The 13,093-nt window shown below is 47.8% G+C and overlaps 1 non-coding gene across 1 annotated transcript; it reads left to right on the plus strand.

Moving 5' to 3' along the window:
* Positions 1–5,042: 5,042 nt before the first annotated feature.
* On the plus strand, positions 5,043–5,196 carry LOC116358355 (5.8S ribosomal RNA). The gene has a single exon (XR_004206254.1). It is a non-coding gene; the product is annotated as a 5.8S ribosomal RNA (ribosomal RNA).
* Positions 5,197–13,093: the final 7,897 nt, after the last annotated feature.

The following is a 13,093-nucleotide window of genomic DNA, read 5'->3' on the forward strand; positions in this document are numbered from 1 at the left end:
ACTTGGCTAACAGTCCATAAAGCACCCAGGACGGCCCTGAGTGAAAGAGGGCCGTAGTAGGGTGCTCCTATAGTGGGCATTAAAATCAGAATGACCGTTAAATGCATTTATGACCATATTTGTGTTTTTGGGTTACCGCTTCTATAGCAATCAGTATCCATCGTGATATTTTAAACAGCCAATAAAGCACTCATCGGTATTTTTCATAAAATGATTAAAAATACTTCCCGAGGGGCTAGAGGTCCCAAATTTCGTCTCATACCCTCTCTCTCAATGGGCAACAAGTAGAGCATGTCAAAAACAAATTGCCCTAACAGGCACCTATGTTTCCGGTAACATTCACTATTTTCCCAAAACTTAAAACGCAATTTTCTATTAAAATGTTCTATACAAAAACGGTTCTAATTAAAAGTAAATTATCGTCTATTTGTGCCCTTTCGTTTAAAAAAAACCCCATCCAGATTGGATATGTACTTTTTGATTTATTCACGTTTTGGTGTACCGGCATATAGCCCATATAGCCCAAGATGGCTGTAACCGGACAGTATTTTAATATTTAGGTTCCCAGGTGCACATTTTCAATCACCAGGTGCACGGAGGTATAGGGTCCCCCATGGATAAAGGTCCGTATTAGGGTGGTCCCAAGTGGGCATTCATTTTTTGTAACACCGCTAATGTAATTTTTGGGTTACCGGGTGCACGGGTCTATTTTGGGTTACCAGATGCACGGTTTCAATCACCAGGTGCACGGCTCTATTTCCTCCTCCAGCACTTGTCAAACAGTCCATAAAGCACCCAGGACGGCCCTGAGTGAAAGAGGGCCGTAGTAGGGTGCTCCTATAGCGGGCATTAAAATCAGAATGACCGTTAAATGCATTTATGACCATATTTGTGTTTTTGGGTTACCGCTTCTATAGCAATCAGTATCCATCGTGAAATTTCAAAGTGTCCATAATGCACTCAGGTCGCCCCCGACAGAGAGAGGGCCGTAGTAGGGTGTTTCCATAGCGGGCATTAATATCAGAATGACCCTTAAATGCATTTAGGACCATATTTGAATTTTTGGGTTACCAGATGCACGTTTTCAATCACCAGGTGCACGGTTTCAATCACCAGGTGCACGGCTCTATTTCCTCCTCCAGCACTTGTCAAACAGTCCATAAAGCACCCAGGACGGCCCTGAGTGAAAGAGGGCCGTAGTAGGGTGCTCCTATAGCGGGCATTAAAATCAGAATGACCGTTAAATGCATTTATGACCATATTTGTGTTTTTGGGTTACCAGATGCACGGTTTCAATCACCAGGTGCACGGCTCTATTTCCTCCTCCAGCACTTGTCAAACAGTCCATAAAGCACCCAGGACGGCCCTGAGTGAAAGAGGGCCGTAGTAGGGTGCTCCTATAGTGGGCATTAAAATCAGAATGACCGTTAAATGCATTTATGACCATATTTGTGTTTTTGGGTTACCGCTTCTATAGCAATCAGTATCCATCGTGATATTTTAAACAGCCAATAAAGCACTCATCGGTATTTTTCATAAAATGATTAAAAATACTTCCCGAGGGGCTAGAGGTCCCAAATTTCGTCTCATACCCTCTCTCTCAATGGGCAACAAGTAGAGCATGTCAAAAACAAATTGCCCTAACAGGCACCTATGTTTCCGGTAACATTCACTATTTTCCCAAAACTTAAAACGCAATTTTCTATTAAAATGTTCTATACAAAAACGGTTCTAATTAAAAGTAAATTATCGTCTATTTGTGCCCTTTCGTTTAAAAAAAACCCCATCCAGATTGGATATGTACTTTTTGATTTATTCACGTTTTGGTGTACCGGCATATAGCCCATATAGCCCAAGATGGCTGTAACCGGACAGTATTTTAATATTTAGGTTCCCAGGTGCACATTTTCAATCACCAGGTGCACGGAGGTATAGGGTCCCCCATGGATAAAGGTCCGTATTAGGGTGGTCCCAAGCGGGCATTCATTTTTTGTAACACCGCTAATGTAATTTTTGGGTTACCAGATGCACGTTTTCAATCACCAGGTGCACGGCTGTGAAAAGTGTGGACTCTGCCATTTTTCCGACCAATTTCTGTAATTTTCAGAAAATGATTAAAAATACTTCCCGAAGAGCTAGAGGTCCCAAATTTCGTCTCATACCCTCTCTCGTGATGGGCAACAATTGCATCATATCAAAAACATTTCGCATTCACAGGCACCTATGTTTCCTGTAACATTCACTTTTTTCCCAAAACTTAAAACACGATTTTCTATTAAAATGTTTTCTACAAAAACGGTTTTAATTCCATGTAAATGCTCGTCTATATGTGCCCTTTCGTTTAAAATAAACCCCATCCAGATTGGATGTGTACTTTTTGATTTATTCACGTTTTGTGTTTAACAGAATTTTACCCCCAATTGCGGGATACACATAAACCCAGTGAGGTTCCGAGATTATATCGATAAATTGGCCTGAACGTCAATTACACACTTGGGGGTGGGTCGACCAGACAGGTACCGGCGCGAAATCAGAAACCTGGTTTTTGACAACAAGACTTCCATGTCATCTACAAGACCCTGCTAGGTAAAGTCCCCCCTTATCTCAGCTCGCTGGTCACCATAGCATCTCCCACCTGTAGCACACGCTCCAGCAGGTATATCTCTCTAGTCACCCCCAAGACCAATTCTTTCTTTGGCCGCCTCTCCTTCCAGTTCTCTGCTGCCAATGACTGGAACGAACTACAAAAATCTCTGAAACTGGAAACACTTATCTCCCTCACTAGCTTTAAGCACCAACTGTCAGAGCAGCTCACAGATTACTGCACCTGTACATAGCCCACCTAAAATTTAGCCCAAACAACTACCTCTTTCCCAACTGTATTTAATTTTTATTTATTTATTTTGCTCCTTTGCACCCCATTATTTTTTTATTTCTACTTTGCACATTCTTCCATTGCAAAACTACCATTCCAGTATTTTACTTGCTATATTGTATTTACTTTGCCATCATGGCCTTTTTTTGCCTTTACCTCCCTTCTCACCTCATTTGCTCACATTGTATATAGACTTGTTTATACTGCATTATTGACTGTATGTTTGTTTTTACTCCATGTGTAACTCTGTGTCGTTTTATCTGTCGAACTGCTTTGCTTTATCTTGGCCAGGTCGCAATTGTAAATGAGAACTTGTTCTCAACTTGCCTACCTGGTTAAATAAAGGTAAAATAAAAATAAAATAAAATAAATAAATGTCCTAGAGAGACGGGGGTGGTGTCAAACTGATCAGGCCGAATAGAAAATAAGTACTGGGTACTTTTGAGGGATGTGAGCCCCTCGTAACCATGGTAATTTGGACATTTTCCGCCGGCGTCCGATTTAGTGGTTGGAACAGACCCTTCGGCGTCCGATTTATCCTAACTTTTGAGCCACGTTTCCCAGCTTGGTGATGGGAGGATATTGAGCTCTGCCCCGGCAGTTGCTCTATCCCAGCTATTACCTTGTGGGTTTGGTTCATCAATGACCATGGTTCTGGTCCAATGAAGGTGCCTGTCCCTTCGGCGACCGATTGGTGGTTGTTTAGTCCCGGTGAGGGCTAGCTCTCCAGTCCAGTCCCATACTTGTTTCACGGTGCGTCTCCATGGTTGTCCTCTGTTGTCCAGGGAGTTTAATTTCCTCTGACTGATTTGCATTCGTTTTCCACCTGGGAGGGACTCTATCGGCCGGCCTTTGGCTGGTGTTCTGATGGATGTTCCCTCCCGACCCAAGTGGATTTGCCTCTATCGGGGGAGCCCCTTTCGGAATTTTGGTCCCCTAATTTCGATACACTCCAGCCGCGCAACGTTCGTGCGATTTCGAGCCGAACTGTCTGACCAAGTGGCCCTCCATTGGTGTTCCGGTGCGGGGAGTGGCACACTCAGGCTGCGAAGCATGTGGTGATGGTCATCCCGTAACGCATCGGCACCAAAAACACGTATTCTCAAACCCTGTCTTCAAATGTGGACCTACCCGGTTGACCCAAGCGGTCTGTCTGAGGCCGGGCAGCGTCCGGGAAACCAAAGTATTTGGGTTCCGGGGAGTATGGTTGCAAAGCTGAAATTTAAAGGAATTGACGGAAGGGCACCACCAGGAGTGGGGCCTGCGGCTTAATTTGACTCAACACCGAAAACCTCACCCAGGCCGGACGGGATTGACAGGTTGAAAGCGGATCACACACTGAGCGGATCAGCGTGTGTCTACCCTTCACCGAGAGGAATTCCCAGTAAGCGCGGGTCATAAGCTCCGGTCCCTGCCCTTTGTACACACCGCCCGTCACTACTACCGATTGGAGAGGTCCTCGGATCGGCCCCGCTGAGGTCGGTCACGGCCCTGGCGGAGCGCCGAGAAGACGATCAATCTTGACTATCTAGAGGAAGTAAAAGTCGTAACAAGGTTTCCGTAGGTGAACCTGCGGAAGGATCATTAACGGGTTGCCAGCCGCCGGCATGGGGCTGAGCGCCGAAAATCCAGCTATGCTGCGGGTTGGGTAGGGTAGGGGGCTCACGCCTCCCGCCTCTCTCTTCTCCCGGCGCGGGTGTCATCGGTCCTAGCCCGCTTCCCCGCATTCCCCCCTTTGCCTGGGATGTGCCCGACTGGCTCCATCCCCTTTCCCCATTAGCCACGGTTGCATGACTCACCTATGGGCGGGTGGAGAGGCCGCTACCGAAGGGGACTGGGGGTGTCCGGTGAACCGGGACTTCCCAAAATGGTCTAACACTGATGTAAGCGGCTTGAGTATCGCCCCGTATCCTCGCGCGGCACTGGGAACCCAGTCAACTTCTCTGCGCCCCGGCGTAGGTGGGGGTTCAATGTCTGCGCGGCTTCCCTGGCGCTTCGGCGACGAGGACGCAAGCGCAGCTCCCGGAAGCCTCCCTATTCTTAAACCTTTGTCTTTGAACTTATGGCCTGGCGCTCTGGCGAAGTGCGGGTGGAGGAAAGGAGGGTAACCTCCCCATCTCTGCCCGGCCTCTGGCCTCTGCGTGCGTAATGAGAAAAACAAGAGTACAACTCTTAGCGGTGGATCACTCGGCTCGTGCGTCGATGAAGAACGCAGCTAGCTGCGAGAACTAATGTGAATTGCAGGACACATTGATCATTGACACTTCGAACGCACTTTGCGGCCCCATGTTCCTCCTGGGGCTACGCCTGTCTGAGGGTCGCTTTGTCATCAATCGGAACCTCTGGGTTTCCGCAGCTGGGGCAGCTGGGGCAGTCATGTGGTGTATAGAAGACCGCTTTGCCCAGTGTCGATCGGGGGCCTGAGTCCTTCTGATCGAGGCTCAGCCCGTGGACGGTGTGAGGCCGGTAACGGAAGGGAGTCGGGTTCAGATCCCCGAATTTGGAGTGGCGGAGATGGGCGCCGCGAGGCGTCCAGTGCGGTAATGTGACCGATCCCGGAGAAGCTGGCGGGAGCCCCGGGGAGAGTTCAGGGGCGCCCTGGAATGGGTTCGCCCCGAGAGAGGGGCCCAAGCCCTGGAAAGCGTCGCGTTCCCAGCGGCGTCCGGTGAGCTCTCGCTGGCCATTCAAAATCCGGGGGAGAGGGTGTAAGCAGGCACTCGATCCAATCTTTTTTTGGGACGGAAGGCGTCTTCCTCCACCTCCCCTCTTCAGTACAAATGGGTCACCAGGTGCACATAGAAGCACCAGGAGTCAGAGTCCAGATGCCCAGAGAGAGAGTGGGCAATCGGACTAAGGAAGGTGGGTACAGGTAGAAAAGTACCACCGGCACCCGGTAACCCAAAACGGACGTCGTGCACCCGGTAACCCAAAGACCCAAGAGAGAGTGGGCAAGTCAGAGTCCGATAGCCCAAAAAGAGAGTGGGCAATCGGACTAAGGAAGGTGGGTACAGGTAGAAAAGTACCACCGGCACCCGGTAACCCAAAACGGACGTTGTGCACCCGGTAACCCAAAGACCCAAGAGAGAGTGGGCAAGTCAGAGTCCGATAGCCCAAAAAGAGAGTGGGCAATCGGACTAAGGAAGGTGGGTACAGGTAGAAAAGTACCACCGGCACCCGGTAACCCAAAACGGACGTCGTGCACCCGGTAACCCAAAGACCCAAGAGAGAGTGGGCAAGTCAGAGTCCGATAGCCCAAAAAGAGAGTGGGCAATCGGACTAAGGAAGGTGGGTACAGGTAGAAAAGTACCACCGGCACCCGGTAACCCAAAACGGACGTTGTGCACCCGGTAACCCAAAGACCCAAGAGAGAGTGGGCAAGTCAGAGTCCGATAGCCCAAAAAGAGAGTGGGCAATCGGACTAAGGAAGGTGGGTACAGGTAGAAAAGTACCACCGGCACCCGGTAACCCAAAACGGACGTTGTGCACCCGGTAACCCAAAGACCCAAGAGAGAGTGGGCAAGTCAGAGTCCGATAGCCCAAAAAGAGAGTGGGCAATCGGACTAAGGAAGGTGGGTACAGGTAGAAAAGTACCACCGGCACCCGGTAACCCAAAACGGACGTTGTGCACCCGGTAACCCAAAGACCCAAGAGAGAGTGGGCAAGTCAGAGTCCGATAGCCCAAAAAGAGAGTGGGCAATCGGACTAAGGAAGGTGGGTACCAGGTAGAAAAGTACCATCGGTACCTGGTAACCCAAAACGGACGTCGTGCACCCGGTAACCCAAAGACCCAAGAGAGAGTGGGCAAGTCAGAGTCCGATAGCCCAAAAAGAGAGTGGGCAATCGGACTAAGGAAGGTGGGTACAGGTAGTACCACCGGTAACCCAGAGTGGACTTAGGTTCTGGGTGGAAAGCGGCCGGGTGACCAGGTGCACATGGGCCTTTTTGGGTGACCAGGTGCACGAGGGCCTTTTTGGGTGACCAGGTGCACGAGGGCCTTTTTGGGTGACCAGGTGCACGAGGTCCATTTTGGGTGACCAGGTGCACGAGGTCCATTTTGGGTGACCAGGTGCACGAGGTCCATTTTGGGTGACCAGGTGCACGCGGTTCTTAACAGCGCGGCTATCTGCTTTATTGCCGGGGAAGGGTGCTTAAGTGTGGGTGCCCTGGTTCACCTGGTGTGCAAGGTTGTGGAGGTGGGGGGGGGTCCCCTGCTGGAATCATCCCCGGAAATAGAGGGTTGTTCCCCGGGTGGTGAGTGAGGGCCTAACTGCCTGTATGTGTACTCTCATGCCCAGAGAGAGAGGCCTGTTCCTGGATAGGGAGTTAGGCCTTTAGGTCTGAAGGTCAATAGTTCCACTGTCCTTAAGGGGGGCAGAGCAGTCAGCCTCTGTGGAGGTGAGCTGCTCTGTCCCCCTTTTTTTTTGGCCTAATTCCCCAATCACCATACCCAGAGTTGGACATAGTGCAATTTCTGTGATTTATTTACCATCCATTTTGGGTTACCAGATGCACGTTTTCAATCACCAGGTGCACAACAATGTGTATCCATCAGAATAGTTTAAACAGTCCATAAAGCACTCAGGACGGGCGCCCATGGATAGAGGGCCATGGATAGATGCCCACTATCATAGTCCCATAGTGGGTATTAATATCAGAATGACCGACAAGTGCATTTAGGACAGTCTTTTTATTTTTAGGTTACCAGGTGCCTACCTTCAAACACCTTACGAGGTGACTACTTTAAATTAGGAGATTATTTTTAGGTTACCAGTTGACCGGCTATTTATTTTTTCCTGCCAAAATCGGTATTTTTCATAAAATGATTAAAAATACTTCCCGAGGGGCTAGAGGTCCCAAATTTCGTCTCATACCCTCTCTCTCAATGGGCAACAAGTAGAGCATGTCAAAAACAAATTGCCCTAACAGGCACCTATGTTTCCGGTAACATCCACTATTTTCCAAAAACTTAAAACACGATTTTCTATTAAAATGTTCTATACAAAAACGGTTTTAATTCAATGTAAATTATCGTCTATTTGTGCCCTTTCGTTTAAAAAAAACCCCATCCAGATTGGATATGTACTTTTTGATTTATTCACGTTTTGGTGTTTCAGCATATAGCCCAAGATGGCTGCCAACAAAGGTCAAATAAGGCCTTGAGGCCAGATAGAGGCATATAAACTGGTTAGGGGTGTTTGGCCTTTAGGCTTGTATGTCCCTTCATCCCATGAGAGAGAGTTTAGCCTTTTAAGCCTCTCTGTGTCCTCTCATTCCCAGAAAAAGTCCCTTTACAGGTTAGGTCAAATAAGGCCTTGAGGCCTGTTTGTGACCTCTGATGCCCAGATAGAGGCATATAAACTGGTTAGGGGTGTTTGGCCTTTAGGCTTGTATGTCCCTTCATCCCATGAGAGAGAGTTTAGCCTTTTAAGCCTCTCTGTGTCCTCTCATTCCCAGAAAAAGTCCCTTTACAGGTTAGGTCAAATAAGGCCTTGAGGCCTGTTTGTGACCTCTGATGCCCAGATAGAGGCATATAAACTGGTTAGGGGTGTTTGGCCTTTAGGCTTGTATGTCCCTTCATCCCATGAGAGAGAGTTTAGCCTTTTAAGCCTCTCTGTGTCCTCTCATTCTCTGAAAAAGGCATGTCAACCGGTTAGGTCAAATAAGGCCTTGAGGCCTGTTTGTGACCTCTGATGCCCAGGTAGAGGCATATAACCTGGTTAGGGGTGTTTGGCCTTTAGGCCTGTATGTCCCTTCATCCCATGAGAGAGAGTTTAACCTTTTAAGCCTCTCTGTGTCCTCTCATTCTCTGAAAAAGGCATGTCAACCGGTTAGGTCAAATAAGGCCTTGAGGCCAGGGCAGTGGGTTTTGTCCCAGGCCAGGCCAGTGGCTTTCTGGCCTATGGGCCTATGGGCCTATGGACCTATGGTCCTTTTTTTGGTTATCAGGCCCCTGTGGGGAAAAAAAATGATTACCCAGGCCTGGCATGAACACTTGACCCGGTGATTGTGAGTCAAGCTCCCTAACCATTAAGCCATACAGCCTTTCGTGAGTAAAGAGACAGCGATGTGAGCTTTATAGTCAAATTCTCCTTCCCCGTCCATTTTGTCCCATATTGGGCCTCTGCTGGGGCCCACACCTGGTGCCCACACCTTGGGCTGTGGGTTAGCAGGCCCTGTGGGGAAAAAAAGACGCTGATCCTTGCGGGTCTCGAACCCTTGCCTGACAATTCTCAGGCAAGTCCGCTACCCACAGGGCCAAACGTCCTTTCACGAATAAAGAGACAACGAGGTGAGCTTTATGGTCAAATTCTCCTTCCCCGTCCAATTAGTCCCATATTGGGCCACAGGTGGGGCGCATTAAGCCCTGGTTAGGGTTAGGTGTTTGTTTGAGCAAACAGAGAGACACGGAGGAAGGCAGGAGAGAGAAGCTATGAGTAGCAGACCAAGACGCGACTGTGGACTTTGTTGTAAACAGAATATAGTGCGGCTAGATCGACATTTGAAGTCTGTACATGCACTTAAGTTCGGTACTATGGAATGGACGAATGCTATGCAATTTAGCCGGTTTTCGACTGAGAGACAGCAGCCCGAATCAGTGCTTGAACCGCGGCCGGAGGACCCTGTGATTTTGCAGCAGCTGGTGGACGAGGGTGAGCAGCAGCTAGTGGACGAGGGTGAGCAGCAGCAGCTGGTGGCCGAGGGGGATCAGACGGCAGGTTCTTCGGCGGCGGTGCAGCCAACCAGTCAGGTCCGTAGTGAACTGTGCTCGGAACCGAGGGAGCAAGGCTGCGTCGTGGCGACTTCTACTGAGAGCGAGAGTGATGAAGACGGCGGTGTGCCATCCCGAATGCAGGTTTGGAGTAATGCAATTTTGACTCAGTATGAACACTATATTGTGGGTACAGCCCCTTCAGTTAAACGAATTGACAATAGTCGCACCAGTATGTCCCGAGTACGGGAATTCCTCCGCATTATGTCGGAGGACAAGGCCAATGAAGGACTGTGTTTTCTGGATAACTACAGACGTGTGTCTGTGTGGTATGCTCAATGTGACGGCCGTGGTTTGGCACCATCCACCTTAAAAATGTACCGAGCTGATGTTAGAGGTTTCCTCAATTATCTTATTCAGTTCCGGCCAAATGGTATGCAAGCTAAGGTCGTTGCAATTCGAAAGATGTTACTGTGCTTGGCGAAGATGGACAGGGACTCGCGGCAGAGCCAGGCAACGCATAGGGCAAAATTCCGCCAACGCTGCAGGGACGAGGTGCTCAGCGCTGCGGAGTTAAAACGCTTTGTTGAGCTAAGCAATCGAGCCATTCCTTCAGTTCTCAGTAGGCTGGAGGAACGTGCCACATGCTCTGACAGGCGTAGGTTTGCAGCTCTCATGTCCAGCCGGTTGGCCATATTTAATGGCACTCGACGATCCCCAGTCACAATGTTTAGTGTGACTGATTTCAGTGAAATAACCCCTGAAGGTGGGGGTTATCAGATGTCTATAGCTTCCCACAAAACTAACTATAGCTTCGGGGAGTGCAGAATTGTTCTATGTCAGGAGGAATACACTTGGCTTCAACGATTCCATAAAATCAGGCCTCATCTGAGTGGATTGACCTCAGACACAGAACTGTTCTTTTTCACATCCTGCGGTCAACCCTACGGTAATCTGTGTGAGTATGTGGGGCAAATCTTTGAAGAGTTTGGCATTGGAAGTAAAGTGACCTTTGGTACAATTCGACGCAGTGTTGCCACGTTGAACTTTAACCAAGGCTCAGTTACAGACCGGGGAACTGTTGCTGACCATATGTGTCACTCTCTGGAAACCCAGGCACGTCACTACAGGTACCATAATCTGCCCAAAAATGCCAGCCGGGCCCGGGCACTGATTGAGGGTCAAATCAATCAATGATTAACTGATTAAATAAAGCATATTTGTTTGAAATTCACCCTTGTATTTGTGTCATTATGCATTAAAATGATTAAAAATGTGTTTAATCCGCATCCACAAAAATATGTGAAAGTGTCCATAAATAATTTAATTTTTGGGTTACCGGGTGCACGGGTCTATTTTGGGTTACCAGATGCACGTTTTCAATCACCAGGTGCACGGGTCTATTTCCTCCTCCAGCACTTGGCTAACAGTCCATAAAGCACCCAGGACGGCCCTGAGTGAAAGAGGGCCGTAGTAGGGTGCTCCTATAGCGGGCATTAAAATCAGAATGACCGTTAAATGCATTTATGACCATATTTGTGTTTTTGGGTTACCAGATGCACGGTTTCAATCACCAGGTGCACGGCTCTATTTCCTCCTCCAGCACTTGTCAAACAGTCCATAAAGCACCCAGGACGGCCCTGAGTGAAAGAGGGCCGTAGTAGGGTGCTCCTATAGTGGGCATTAAAATCAGAATGACCGTTAAATGCATTTATGACCATATTTGTGTTTTTGGGTTACCGCTTCTATAGCAATCAGTATCCATCGTGATATTTTAAACAGCCAATAAAGCACTCATCGGTATTTTTCATAAAATGATTAAAAATACTTCCCGAGGGGCTAGAGGTCCCAAATTTCGTCTCATACCCTCTCTCTCAATGGGCAACAAGTAGAGCATGTCAAAAACAAATTGCCCTAACAGGCACCTATGTTTCCGGTAACATTCACTATTTTCCCAAAACTTAAAACGCAATTTTCTATTAAAATGTTCTATACAAAAACGGTTCTAATTAAAAGTAAATTATCGGCTATTTGTGCCCTTTCGTTTAAAAAAAACCCCATCCAGATTGGATATGTACTTTTTGATTTATTCACGTTTTGGTGTACCGGCATATAGCCCATATAGCCCAAGATGGCTGTAACCGGACAGTATTTTAATATTTAGGTTCCCAGGTGCACATTTTCAATCACCAGGTGCACGGAGGTATAGGGTCCCCCATGGATAAAGGTCCGTATTAGGGTGGTCCCAAGTGGGCATTCATTTTTTGTAACACCGCTAATGTAATTTTTGGGTTACCGGGTGCACGGGTCTATTTTGGGTTACCAGATGCACGGTTTCAATCACCAGGTGCACGGCTCTATTTCCTCCTCCAGCACTTGTCAAACAGTCCATAAAGCACCCAGGACGGCCCTGAGTGAAAGAGGGCCGTAGTAGGGTGCTCCTATAGCGGGCATTAAAATCAGAATGACCGTTAAATGCATTTATGACCATATTTGTGTTTTTGGGTTACCGCTTCTATAGCAATCAGTATCCATCGTGAAATTTCAAAGTGTCCATAATGCACTCAGGTCGCCCCCGACAGAGAGAGGGCCGTAGTAGGGTGTTTCCATAGCGGGCATTAATATCAGAATGACCCTTAAATGCATTTAGGACCATATTTGAATTTTTGGGTTACCAGATGCACGTTTTCAATCACCAGGTGCACGGTTTCAATCACCAGGTGCACGGCTCTATTTCCTCCTCCAGCACTTGTCAAACAGTCCATAAAGCACCCAGGACGGCCCTGAGTGAAAGAGGGCCGTAGTAGGGTGCTCCTATAGCGGGCATTAAAATCAGAATGACCGTTAAATGCATTTATGACCATATTTGTGTTTTTGGGTTACCGCTTCTATAGCAATCAGTATCCATCGTGAAATTTCAAAGTGTCCATAATGCACTCAGGTCGCCCCCGACAGAGAGAGGGCCGTAGTAGGGTGTTTCCATAGCGGGCATTAATATCAGAATGACCCTTAAATGCGAGGTATAGGGTCCCCCATGGATAAAGGTCCGTATTAGGGTGGTCCCAAGCGGGCATTCATTTTTTGTAACACCGCTAATGTAATTTTTGGGTTACCAGATGCACGTTTTCAATCACCAGGTGCACGGCTGTGAAAAGTGTGGACTCTGCCATTTTTCCGACCAATTTCTGTAATTTTCAGAAAATGATTAAAAATACTTCCCGAAGAGCTAGAGGTCCCAAATTTCGTCTCATACCCTCTCTCGTGATGGGCAACAATTGCATCATATCAAAAACATTTCGCATTCACAGGCACCTATGTTTCCTGTAACATTCACTTTTTTCCCAAAACTTAAAACACGATTTTCTATTAAAATGTTTTCTACAAAAACGGTTTTAATTCCATGTAAATGCTCGTCTACATGTGCCCTTTCGTTTAAAATAAACCCCATCCAGATTGGATGTGTACTTTTTGATTTATTCACGTTTTGTGTTTAACAGAATTTTACCCCC

The sequence above is a fragment of the Oncorhynchus kisutch genome, linkage group LG29 (assembly GCF_002021735.2).
Source record: "Oncorhynchus kisutch isolate 150728-3 linkage group LG29, Okis_V2, whole genome shotgun sequence".
Taxonomy (NCBI): domain Eukaryota; kingdom Metazoa; phylum Chordata; class Actinopteri; order Salmoniformes; family Salmonidae; genus Oncorhynchus; species Oncorhynchus kisutch.